Below are 13,720 nucleotides of genomic sequence, written 5' to 3' on the forward strand. Positions count from 1 at the left end.
CGTGTGCGGCCGTGTGTGTGTGTGTGTGTGTGTTTCCGTGAGCTAACAGACTAAGGAGTGTTCATCAGCTTGCTTGTACTGTAATATAACTGAGTGGTGGTGTTTACATTGCAGCCCACGTAAACCAATGAAGAATCTGTGAAAACGCTCGCTCTGTTGCAAAGAGCACCACCATCTGAAGCCTCACAACGTCTGACAACAAGAGGGCAGACATTTTATTTGATGGCACATATGTTACCTTCTTTTCACACTGGCTGCTGAGAAGCACAGAGAGTGAATACAAACAGGCCAAATGAGGTGGAGAAGCAGGGGTGACAGAGGCAAATAGCAGAAAAATAGAGAAGAAATCTAATTTTAGCCAGGTCATTTATTCTTAAATGTGTGTGCAACCTTTGTTATTACGTTTACTCTTTTTCTCTTTTTTTTTGAGCACAGAAAAGAATTGAAATGCATTGAACAGGAAAAGAACAGGGAGAGGAAATTCACTCCCATAATTTGGAGTTAAAAAAAAAAAAGGTTATTCAGGACCTTACTCTCTTTCTCCTTTCTCATCCCACAGTCAATTTCTTTTTTCTCTGTTTTCATTTGCGAAGGAAAATTAGGGGTTATTTCGGTCGACTACAGAGGAAACACTTGTCTGAAAGAGCCACAGTTGTTCAGGGGGATGTTTTATCATCCACAGAGTCACTGTTTCTCTACCACGCAGCAAAGTCCAGGGGAGGACTACCGTAGTGTTGTTTTGAAACCAATTCAATCAGCTGATGGCCTTTTCACTGAATCTTTAACCATTCTTTACATCATTCTTCTTGCTTTTTATCCTTTATCCTGTCAGCTGTGACTTGGCATCAAAGCTACACCAGTGTCTTGTCACAACACCATTCAGAAATGGCAGTTATTAATTAAAAATTTAGCACGAGAAGACAAATTGTTGAACTAGGGCAGCAGATGCTAAATTTAGGGTTTTACTATCACAAGGGGGTTAACTGGAGACAATAGGTTTGATGTGATAATAAACAACTGGCTGGATAATGAGACCTAGATACGAGAACTGAGACATGAGGTATTATGTTTTTATTTTAAAAAATGAAAGACAGTGCAAACTAATATCTTCACTTAATAATGAATATGCTTCAATGAACTAAATGTTTTTGTTTATGTATTGTCTTAACTGGTTAGATCATGTCACTTTTTAGGCATTGAAATCAGTATCTCCTTAAGTCTTTGGCATCAACAGCATTGAGGTGAATGAACCCTTTAAACCTCCCAGGAACAATGACAACCATGTGTGGTATCCTGATACAGTAACAGTTATATACACTCCTCTTTATCACCACTCTCTATTTCTGCGCATGTGTTTCACACAAATAACATGTAAGCTCATTACCTTTGACAGAGTGGTTTAACCCAATCATTCCAGCAATGTAAATGTTGTCTTTCAAACACTCAAGCAACAAGTTAGGGGGGCACTTCTACCAATATTGTTAAATCCTTTTACGCTAGTCTTGCTTCGAATTTATTTATATTATATGAATGAATGAATTTATTTATTTCGGTATATCAAGCTTATATAACCGAAAAGGTGTAGGTTGAAGCCAATATACCCCTACCCCTTTAACCTTAAAAAATTAAAATAAAATAAAATAAATATATATATATATATATATATATATATATACACATTAATACAATAGGATCAGATCACAGACATTTGAAATTAATCAGTACACTTAAATTTCTGATCACAACAAAATAAAGAATTGTACACAGCGCATATAATCAGTGTATAATTTATTATTGACATAAGTTGCTATAATTAGTAATTGATTGGTGAAGTTAGTTTGGCTTGAAATCTTGAGGGTCAATACTGTCATTCATGATTTTCAGTGAGAGCCACTATATTTATGCCAATATTTACTAATCATGTAAGTGAAAATGGGTGGAAAATAAAGCACAGTTTTTTTTATTGTGAGAGAAATGGGAGTAATAAGCTTGTTGCCGTAATCATTGTGAAGTCAGACTTGGACCACACTGACGGGTAAAGATTTAGCTCTATTTTCCGAGCTATTAAATTGGAATTAACAGCAACTGTCCCGTCTAACCGAAACAAATTAACAAATGCCCTTCTTGTTCAAGCAACATCATCACCCTGATGGTTAGCAGTCATTTTTAATGTGGGCCGTGTGTGTGTGTGCTTCAGTGGAGGAAAGACGGCATCTTCCAAACCCCACCCAGCAGAAGAGCGACTGATGTTGGTTCAGAAAACACCACAGTGGCCTGGGAGGATCCAGCCAGCTGGCTGCCCGTGCTTCACTTTTTCCAACAGCAGTCCCATAGAAACACATGCTGCAAAACTGCAAAAGTACAACCATCCAAATCACGCTGAGTTAACGCTGCAGTGGTAATGACTGAAATTATGATGACTTCTTTTCATAAAGTTATAGTTTTAAAAGTTGTATTGAAGTCTAATATTTGTAATTGGACTCAGCACCTAGTGAGTTGTTAATAATACAGGACATTGTTACCACCAGTCACCATTCAGTTAGAGATTGAATTCACTGGTTGTTTGGCTGTCATGGAGGAGGCTGTCTGTCTTTTGAGTGTTGCCACTTAAACAGTCTGTCCTCCTTTATCTGAAACTGGTCCTGTGGAGACATTGTTTACACCTGGATAGTTCCCTGTCCTCTTGACGGGCAGATGGAGAGAGAAAACACAGGATACCTCATTTAGCTGTGTCAGTTGATGCCATACCTCAGTCTAGATACTCAAAGCATTTTTAAACCTTTGAAGATCAGAAAGGCTTCCTCTGGTTCAGAATTTTATAGGCAAATACGTAATAGAAGAAGGTGCAAATTTATTTCCATTATCAATTCATCTAATGCTTATCATTTTGATGCCAGTTGGCTTTCGATAAATCAATGGGCTGATTTATTTTCTTCATAAATCAGTGGGACAGTAGTAAAACATACTGTGCCACATTGTTAGGATGTTACAGTATCTATTTCTTATCTCTATTTCGGCATGGCAGGGAGAGTTAGACTAATACTAAATGTTACTTTAGAGGAATAAAAGACTCTTATGAGGAGAGTTCTTTTGATATTCTGTACGTATTTGTGTAATTTGTTCTCTTGTTTTCCATTTCTCTATTTCTCCTGACCTGTTTCTCACCCCAATTACTTGCCTGTTTTCTTTGTCCTGCTGCCTCCTGGTGTGTGTATCCTGTTGGCGTAAGGCACGTGTGCTCTTCTCCTACGAGGGCAGACTCTGTTCTGTAGTGTTCTGTCTCTGTTTTGTCAAAACACAGGTAGGGTCAGGATGACTCTTTGAGAATTCTCTTGTGGAAACTTTGCTAGGTGGATTGAGGAAAAAGATGTCTAAAATTCTATATACAAATGTGTATGCACATTGCACAATCCCTTATACACCGGAAACATACCTGCCCTTTTGCCTTTTTGTGGCTGCTACATACAAGTACTGTGCTGCTGCTGCCTGGAAATACTGTATATCCATGGATGAAAGAGGATAATTCTATTTCTGTATCGCATTTCAGAGATTTTGCAGACACAACCATAAACTGCTTCGCCTGCAACATCTTTACACAAAATACAACCTGATGCTTGGTAGTTTCACTGACTGACTTCTAGTCCTTGAGACAACTTCAGATTTCCTTGGTCAGACTGTCTGATTGGGCGTTATTGGTGGAATATGTAGCATCAACAACATACCTTTTAATTGAATGCTATGGACTGAATTAAGGGCATATTGCCCACAAGATCTACAGTAATACATTCTTGCACTGCTGGGGTTACATACACGTTCACAGATAATCTCACTCAGTTCGAATAATTGGACACCTCATTCCTATTTTGAATTTTTTGCTGTCATGACAACCCTGCCTGAAGTGGCCAAACTAAAATGGAGAGACAAAGTTAATAAAGAATAATTTATTATTAGACTCTAATAATAATAGAGTAAAAAAGAGAACTGCATACCAACATGAAAATATCATCCCAGTTTAGCGGAATTTTACAAAGGTATTTCCAAAACATCAAAATAAATCTACTACAGAATGTACCCCAACAAAAAAGAGATGATGCTGCGGAATGAGTTAAGAGTTGTTCACATCCCAGACATCCTAAGAATATGTTTGAGCTGAATAGATGGCTCATATTCCTCCTCAACATTGTTTAGGTCTGATCATCAGCATCTACTGGAGGAGCTTGTTGGAGGTTACTACTGCCAAAGGAGGTTGGATCATTTATTAAATCCAATGTTCACCTACCTTTTTCCATCAGCACTGTAAATATGTATGACACAGAATATTGTAATGTGTTGTTTATCTGCACCTCTGACTCAGACGGAGATCACATTTTATCACCATTTAATGTAGAAAACCAGGTCATTCATAGTTCAGCCTCTAGTTGACTGAGAGCTGGTGTCATCACAGCATGACTACAGGGCCAGTGTCACCTGCTTGTATGTGTTCACCTGTTGGACACACTGCTGCTGACAAACTTAAACTTTTCATCTAGTTCATGTAATTTTTCTGACACCTTGACCAGAATTAGGTTTTAATCAAGAGGTGGGTCATTGTATGAAATCCAGCTTCTTTGTCAAACACGATTTGATCAGATTAAGAATAGTTCATGTGGATAACAAGAAGGGCAGGGAGGAAGCTGAGCAGGACAGCCTGCTGAGGTCTCTGTTGAAGTTTGAACTTCCTATTCATCAGGAGGGAACTGTAAAGGGTAATGTAGATAACCAAAGCTATGCATTGCCATACATATCCTGTCTGTTATTTGAATGGGTGTTCAGTGAAGGTGCTATGATTGTTTGTATTATGAATTATCTCAAGATTACTCACCAATTATTTGTCAAAGGAAATTCCTTTAATGAGAAAATCTGCTCGTTGGAGCCCTTTCCCATCGAGGGTAAAAAAGTTAACTGATGCAAGTTCCTCTGAGTGTCTGCATTCACAACCTCTTAAATGATGATGGGAATTCAGACAGACAATAGTGCAAAGCCCCAGGAACCATTTTGTTCCTGAATAGCTGTCTGTTGAGCGTTCATTTTGATCCGATGCAGAGTGACATCAGTTTGATGAAACCATGAAATAAGCAGAGACGCTAAATGAAAGACTGGCCTCCTGTTTGATTGGCAGAATAGCTTACTGGTTGACTGAGCATGTAATTCACATTACACATACAGGTAAAATAATAAAATTCAATACCATGAACATCAGAAGTATTTCTGACCACATCTTTCTATTTCAAGTGTCAAATGTTTACACCTGCACTGTGATGGCTCTGTGCTTTATGTGTATGGTTGTGACAGAAGGTTTCTTTTTGGTTTTGTTAATTGCACCCCCTGCTTGTCCTGTATGTGACATCTTCTAATTCCATTGTCCTTTCTCTTCAGTGGTACCTGGTTCAGCCTAATTGGACTACTAGACAACATGTTGGCCACAGACTAAAAATAGCAGCGTGTTTGAAAGAAAAAGCACACTTGGGGGCTGTGTGTGTGTGTGTGTGGGGGGGGGGGATATGTATATACTGTAGCTACAGGTACCATTGAGAAGACAGAGGGCCAGTCCCATTATGCACACTCGATCATACACGCTTGGGCACTTGACATGGACGTTCATGGGTTTAGTGTAAGTGCGCAAGTGTGTCCCATTTCTCCAACAACCAAAACGCTCGATTTTCATTTTACCCATGCTTATGGTAAGACCACATCGGAGCGGTATTTGGCCAAGTAGAAATCCCACAATGCAGCTGGTGAAGTCTGCTGTCACCGGGAGCCACACGTTTAGGAAATGCCATTGAATACATGCAATAAAATTAATTTGACTTTCTCATAATTATGACTTTTTTTTAAGTATATTCTTTTGGCTTTTCGTGCCTTTATTTGATAGGATAGTTGAGAGAGACAGGAAATGGAGAGGCAGAGAGGGGGGGGTGCTCTACCAACTGAGCTAAACACTGCCTTTGACTTTTTAATTCCTTATTTTATATAGCTACTTTTATGTCATATTTTTTTACTTTCAGTTTTGTTGTCTTTAGGCTTGTTTATTTTTACATCTGATCATTTTTGACCCGTTATCAAGTAATTATGAATTTAATCTCTATTGATTATAACTTATGTGAATATTTTTCATCATGTTCTGTTTATTCCTATGTGTTTATCTTTTTTTTTCTTTCTTTCTTTCTTTCTTTCTTTCTTTCTTTCTTTCTTTCTTTCTTTCTTTCTTTCTTTTTTTCTTACGTAGTTGGGCTTACACATTTATGATTTGAATCTTGCGCATAGAGACACTTTTGGAGTAGATGAGACTGTGATCCAGCAGCACTGTTTATTAAAACTGTTGCTGTGTGTCAGAGTTGTGCTAGTGTGCACAATGGCACTCAGATGACAGGCTGCACCAAAATATAATATTCTCCCATTGTAAGAGAACATACTGATTTGATCCACACCCTTAAGGTAAAATTATGTTGTGATCATTTTATGTTTTATATCTTGGTGAAAATGAAATACAAAATGCTAAAAACTCCAATTGCAAAATAATTAAAATACATAATAAAAATAATGACAATTTGGTTTTCCTTCCTTTTAGCATGGCGCTCAGCCCTGCAGCAGCAATGTCCTCCTCAGTCCTGATGCTTGCTAGTTGAACGATACAATCTCCTACACTTAACACAATACAAAGAATTCTAGCTGGAATTTAATCTTCAAATGTCATGAGTCTCTGGGTGTTGTTGGTCTGCACTGTTTCTTTGCACTGTTGATGTTAGTTTAGCGACTATGACTTTTCTCCTGGAGCCTTCAGCAACCACAACTGTCAAGAACACATCAAGTGGTCTGATTTAAATGAATAAGCTCTCGTCATGGTTTCTTTTTTTCTTTTCTTTTTTCCTGTGTCTTACTTTCTTTTCTTCTCCTAAGAGTGGGTGGGGAGGGATAATGGGTAAACTATGGTTCATTCATAGAAGCCATTCTGGTGTAGGTTAAGTTTGTAAGACAAACTTCCTACTACCTTTCAACAAGATACATTGTATGTGCCAAGTATTGCTGTAATGTGAACGAAAAATCTAATAAAAACAATACATTTAAAAAGAAAAGAAAAAAGAATGAGCCCTGAATGAAATGTGAGTGTAGTCATGTTGTTGTTTCATGCTACTACTGCTGTTCACGGCTCATTGTTGCACTCCAGCAACAAGGGAAGAATAATCTTCATAATCATCACACTCTCAGTAGCTCCAAAAGCAAAATACCAGAGCACTCACTTTAATTAGGCAAGGGACTGAGTTATTAACTTACTGTATTACTGTTGCTCTGTATGTACATATAATAAGTGTGCCTAGGTGTTTTGGGGAAGGGTTGTTTGAGTATGGGGCTGGCCCAGGGTGCACTGGGTACAATAATGTGTGGTTATTGGACCTCACAGAAAATAGTTCATTGAAACCTTGATATTCAGGGAATGGTGAGAGCCACCCATTATTCTTGGACCCTTAGATACAACAGATTTTATCAGCTACTGTTATCTGTAAAGAAAACACTGAGTTGAATTTCCTATACCCTTTTATGTTTTAATGAGATTATTTCACCTTTGTACCTATTGCTTCTAACACTCAGCAGTGTGCAGCAGCCAACCAGGGACACATGAACCAAGGTGCTAAGGTTCAGCTACGGTAGCCTTCAGCTTGGGACTGCGACAGATTGTCTAGGCTTTAGGAGACAAATACAGATTCTGCAGTCAATGGGGAAAACAGGCTTTTTACCCTCTGAGATAACCGGTGCTTCATTCAGGAATTTTCTTCGACGTGCTTCGTTTAACAGCTGAGGCTTTCTTCATGAAGGTGCAGAAATACAACGTCCCAGGCTCAATTCAGAAAGCTGTTCAGCCGTTTAGTTCATGAGCACTGAACACCAAACACTGATCTTGTTGGAGCTCTGTCTCACATCCACAGGCTTTAGACTGATGCATTATGCTGCCCCTTTTCTGCTCCGTTGTACTCATGAACAAAACCATCATGGCCTTGCCGTTGTTGGAGAGTATCCAGTTTAGGTATCTCCACCAACTGCAGGTCATGACATCCTTCTGTATTTATTATACACAGAACCTTGAACCACAGAGACCACCATGGATCAACTATTTCATGTCTGAGGTCATGGTAGAAACACATCATTTGGGATAACCTTCAGGTTGTTGCTGTGTGTTTAATGGCCGTAATAAGGACAGGACTATGTGTGTCTGTTGTGGCGGATGGTCGTTACTGCTCGCGAGGGATTGATGAGTTCTCTGAAAGGACCTTGGTAGGGCTCTATCTGGAAAGGTATTTTCCAAGTTTGTGGCAAATATCAAACTTGGGATGGTACTGTATAGGGATTTTAATAGATAAGAAAATATCTATGGATACTTGAAGATTCAACTCACGCTGACAGCATCATTTGACTCGGGTGAAGGAATAACAACAGTCTCGATACAGATCAGCTGGCACTGTTGCCGCTGTGTTTTTGAAATTTCCGGGTTTGATTCTCATGTCGGACATAGCGCTCACACTCTTCCAGTGACGAAGCTCTGTCCAATCAGTGGAAGGCAGTCGGCTGACGTCACGTTTTAGTATCGCTCCGGCTCGCTTGGAACCAGGGCCGAGGAGGTACTAAAAATGGTACCTGGTACCAGGTACTAGGGCTAGTGGAAAAGCAAAAAAAGCGGGCCATGCCGTGCCGCGCCGCGCCGTGCTGCGCCAGTGGAAAAGCGCCATTAGAGTATCTATCCATAGCAGTTAAGATTTGGTAAGGAAGCTGTGAAAATTACTTGTTTGGAGGATTCTGATATATGAATAGGTAAATGATATTAGCATGAAGGATATGGGAAGTTATATAACCCCGGACTGTTTATCCTGGCCCAGCAGTGAGAAAATGTAAATTTCCGTTTTGAAATGATCAGAGAAATGCATTGAATATTGATTGATAAATGTCTGCTGTGCTGCGGTGTGTTTTAACATGCTGATTCCTGTCGTCTACAGCTTCCTCAGCGTCATTCACATTGATATGAACTCATTGGCCTCTCGCCGCAATGCCCGCCGCCGTGGCCTAGAGCGTCCACATGTATCAGTATGTTCAGACTGTGGCTGTTGGACTAAAGCCACTTAGTATGTGTCAGTGTGTCTGGTGTGCGACTTTGTATCTGATAAATGGAGCTGCATCCTCGTGTTTACCCTTTCATGCGGCTCTCCACTGTGTGTGAGTGTATGTGTGCTGGAGAGGAAGAGAGAGAGGAGGAGAGGAACGGCAGAGATACGTCTGAGTCTTTGTGGCTGTTGTCAAATGAACAGTGCACATGCAACGTTAAAGGAAACACACACACACACATGCACGCTCGCTCCCTTCCTTGGTTTCTATCTCTCTGCCACTCTCTCTCTGTCTCTTGTGTCCTCTTGCTATCCCCAGCTGTGTGATAGCGCAGGGCTTCCTCTAGATCCGCAATTGATTGGAAACCAATATCAGTCGTACTCTCCCACTTCAGCCATTTCTTACTACTTTATCACCTCTCCCCCTTGTTTTCCATCTGCTGGAAAGATATACCGATGGTGTGTGTGAGTGTGTGTGTGTGTGTGAGTTAACTGAGGTGCCACCTGCCACTGCACTCCCAATGCACAAGCAGCCAAATCTAATCTCTCTCTCTCTCTCTTTCTCTCTCTCTCCCCCCCTCTCTCTCTTGCTCCCCCTCACTACTGTTCCTTCCCCTTATCCTCCCTCTCCCTCTCAGGTCTCGGATGTTGTCCTTTCTTCTGAGCCACAGACAACTTCCCATCTAGCCAGGTGAGTCTCTGAGTCGCTTCCTCTCACACTCTCTCTCTCTCTCTCTCTCTGTTTTATCACCCCACCCCTCCCCTGCTCTTTGTGTCTTTCTCTCTCTCTCTCTCTCTTCGCTGCATATGGCTTTGGGTGCTCCTGCAAAGATGCTGCGTCACTGTGCTGGTTGCATATAGACACTATTGTAATTTCACTGTAGGGTGGAAGTAGCAGAAAAAAAAGACAGTGGCAGAAAAAAACAGATGTATTTCTCTTTTGTCCCACCTGTTTGTCTGTATCTCTGTCTGTCTGTGTCTCCGTCTGAATTCATCTGTGTGTTTTGTGAGCCCAATCATATAGAATAATGTGCATGTATCTCCTCCAGTAGTTGTGCCATTCATGTTGAGTGTGTGTGCATATCTTAATGCTGTGTGTGTGTGTGTGTGTGTGTGTGTGTGTGTGTGTGTGTTTGTGTGTGTGTGTGGGGACATGTCTAGACACTCCCAGACAGTCGCTCTGTCGGCCAGTTTCACACTTTTGTGGTTCAGGTAAAGAGTGAAAAGGCACATTATTGCCACATAGTAGATTCACTCAGTCTATCCACATTCATTTTTGGTGTCAGGACCGGTCACCATCTCTCCCTACAGTATGTGGAAGTGACAAATCAAAAGGGTGAAGCGCAAATAGTCGAGCATCCCATCCAGAGAAAGATGGCCTCACCAATCTTAGGTATTTTTTGCCTCGTCATCCCTTTGTAAAAAGCAGCACAAACTTATAATGGATGTGTGCAGTTTACTGACTTAACCTCAGGCGTTTGAACCTGATGGATGCAGTCTGTGCCCAAAACTGTGCTCCTGTTCTTAGAAGTCAGCACCAACACATCCACGCCAAACATGAATCTTTTGAATCAAATAAATGAGTGGTATCAGCTTCTTTTATCCTTTGATAAATAACATCTATAATCATTAGGTCATTTATTTAAACTTAATTTGAAAGCTATTTGTAAAAGCCCTGTTATGGAATACATTCACAAAACAGAATCAAATGGCTGCCTGTATTGAGAGAAGGCAGCTGGTAAAGCCCGTCAAATGAAACTGTGCAACCATCAACCTTTTATGTTTTTTTCGGTTTGGTCCTTATGGTTGACTGGCTATGGATGTCACCAAATGCCCCCTTTATAAAACAACTGGCCTCTGCTTCCAGGTCATAAGCTCACACAAGTTAATTGCTTCTATCTGCCCAGCATGAAATGGTGCAGAGACAAAATGCTAATGCATGACTGTTTGAAGCCAGAGAGAGATTAGCATTTCTCACAGGAGTTGGTCAAACCAGAGTTGAGAGGTGTGTTGGTTGGTTTCTGCTGGGAGTGTAGCTGAGACAATGCATTAATTAGATATAGTAGACTATCTGCTGAAAATAGTGTTTATTCCTATGAAAGCTACAGTATTTTTTCAGATTTTTTTTTTTTAGTATATTTTTGGGGGCTTTTTTTTGGCCTTTATTTGATAGTACATTTGAGAGAGACAGGAAATGGGGAGGCAGAGAGAGGGGGAATGACATGCAGCAAAGGGCCACCGGATGCAGGATTCGAACCGGGGCCGACAGCAGTGAGGACAGCAGCCTCTGCATATATACTCTGGGCATGGGGCCGTTCTTTGTGGAGCAAAAAGTGGGAGGAGGTCCACAGGTGTGAACTAGTCTCCATATATCAGCCCTGTGATGGACTGGCGACCTGTGAGTGGTGTACCCCGTCTTCACCAAATGTCAGCTGGGATTGGTTCTAGCTCCCCCATGACCCTGCACAGATAAGCGGTGTTGCTGATGGATGGATGAAATATGCTCCAAAACACATCTTCATGTTGAGAGATGCTGTCAAAGGGCGTCTGTGACCCAGACTCACTGAGCAGCCTGACAGCCTGACATTCATATTCCCATACGTTTTTGAGCGAGCCTCGCCGTTCTAACCAATCAGAGAAGGCCGACATCAGGGAGATCACAGCTGTCAATAAGTCAACATGCCTCTGGTCTACTACTCCTCTCACACTGGGCTTTCAAGCTTGTGTTAGCTGCCAGTGGCGTGCGCAGACTTTTTGAAGGGCAGGGGCGAAAAGAAAAAAAAAGTCCTCTCCACTGAAGAGGGCATTTTAGCTCATGTTTTGGCTCCCAAGAGGGCATTTTAGCATGTGTTTTTCTACAATTGGGCCTATTGGGTTTATAAAATACAATCACCAGCCACTCTCAGCATAGGAGTTGACACGAGCCAGGTGCTCCCATATGATGACTTGATGGGAATTGATAGCAAAGATGGTACTGCATCTGACCCTTACAATAATGGTTACGTTCCAGATTTGAAGCTGACTGTTTTTTTGTTTTTGTTTTTTTTTAAGTTTATTTTTGGGCTGTTATGCCTTTATTGGATAGTATAGTTGAGAGAGACAGGAAATGGGGAGGCAGAGAGAGGGGGAATGACATGCAGTAAAGGGCCGCCCGATGCGGGACAGTGTAGCCTATACATATGGGGCGCCTGCTCAACCTACTGCGCCACTCGATGCCCCAGCTGACTGTTTTTAAAGGTTGATGATGATGATGATGATGATGATGATGATGATGATGATGATGATGATGATGATGATAATGAAGAAGACAAGCGGCAAAGCAGTTGACAATCACCAACTTCAGTATTAAGTAGTGGAGTCAAGGACCAAAAAGTTATGCAAGACAAAAAATTATTCAGTTATTAACAAGAGTTGGATTATATCACTGTCCTATCATCAAAATATTTTATGTGAGACTGCTCAAATGGTCCTGCGTGTCCTGTAACCAAAATTACATTTTACTTTGTGTTCCTTTTTGTCAATTTCAAAATTCACCCAACTGTGCTTTTTTTTTTTTTTTTTTAGTATATTTTTTGGCTTTTCATGCCTTTATTCCATAGGACAGTCGAGAGAGACAGGAAACGGGGAGGCAGAGAGAGGGGGAATGACATGCAGGATAGGGCCGCTCGACGCAGGATTCGAACCAGGGCCAACTGTGCTTTTTAACTTTTTATAAATGAAGTCAGCACTGATTACACATAGGGCTGTTCGATTTTGCCCAAAAGTAAAATCTCGATTTTCTTCTCTCAAAAATCGATTTCCGATTACGATTACGATTTTTTTGTTAAATGACAAACTATTTTGTGTGCTGTTTGTGTCTTTTTAAATGGACCTAGAGTCTAATTAAAAAATCTATCTATCTATCTATCTATCTATCTATCTATCTATCTATCTATCTATCTATCTATCTATCTATCTATCTATCTATCTATCTATCTATCTATCTAAAAACGTGACGTCAACTGACTGCCTTCCACTGATTGGCCAGAGCGTTGTCACCGGAAGAGTCGCAAGCGCGACGTCCGACCATACGTCCGTCACGAGAATCAATACCGCTCATTTTACAGTAAAAACACACCGACAAACTGTTGTTATTCTGTCACCTGAGGTACATGGCTGCTGTGTGGAAAACCACGCGGTCCGTAATCGAGACGACACGGCTGTAGCCGCTGTTGTATGACGACCCCGCCACCGCTGAAGAACTCAGCTGTAACTTAGAAAATCCTTGTCATATCACAGTACCGCTGTGATATGACGGCCGAGTCGAGCCGAGCCGAACCGAGCAGACCTGTAACTGTGTAGTGGAAAAGGGCTGTTGGTCTTTTCGGCAATGAAATCCTCACTGGTCTTAGCAGAATGCCGACATGCTTGTTTACAGTGTGTGGGGAGAGCAGTGGGAGAGCGTGATGGGAGGAAGGAGGCGGCAGTCATTACGGTAATTCAGCGCAGCGCAGATTCATGAACGGGGGCTTACCGTAATTACCCTAGTTAGAGTAAAAAATCGATTTTTAGGATTTCACGTTTTTAACATCGTCCTAGGCAAATAATCGCGA

At 41.0% G+C, this 13,720-nt stretch overlaps 1 protein-coding gene across 8 annotated transcripts in view; it reads left to right on the forward strand.

Annotated features, from left to right (window-relative positions):
* map2 (microtubule-associated protein 2) overlaps positions 1-13,720 on the forward strand; it is a 96,577-nt gene that overhangs the window by 19,029 nt on the left and 63,828 nt on the right. For all 8 annotated transcript variants that reach the window (XM_085765831.1, XM_085765832.1, XM_085765834.1 and 5 more), the window contains exon 2: positions 9,767-9,819. The gene's annotated coding sequence lies outside the window, so the exon portion shown is untranslated. The remainder of the gene's footprint in view (positions 1-9,766; positions 9,820-13,720) is intronic.

This window comes from Trachurus japonicus, chromosome 21 (assembly GCF_045865225.1).
Source record: "Trachurus japonicus isolate A0001 chromosome 21, Traja_1.0".
Taxonomy (NCBI): domain Eukaryota; kingdom Metazoa; phylum Chordata; class Actinopteri; order Carangiformes; family Carangidae; genus Trachurus; species Trachurus japonicus.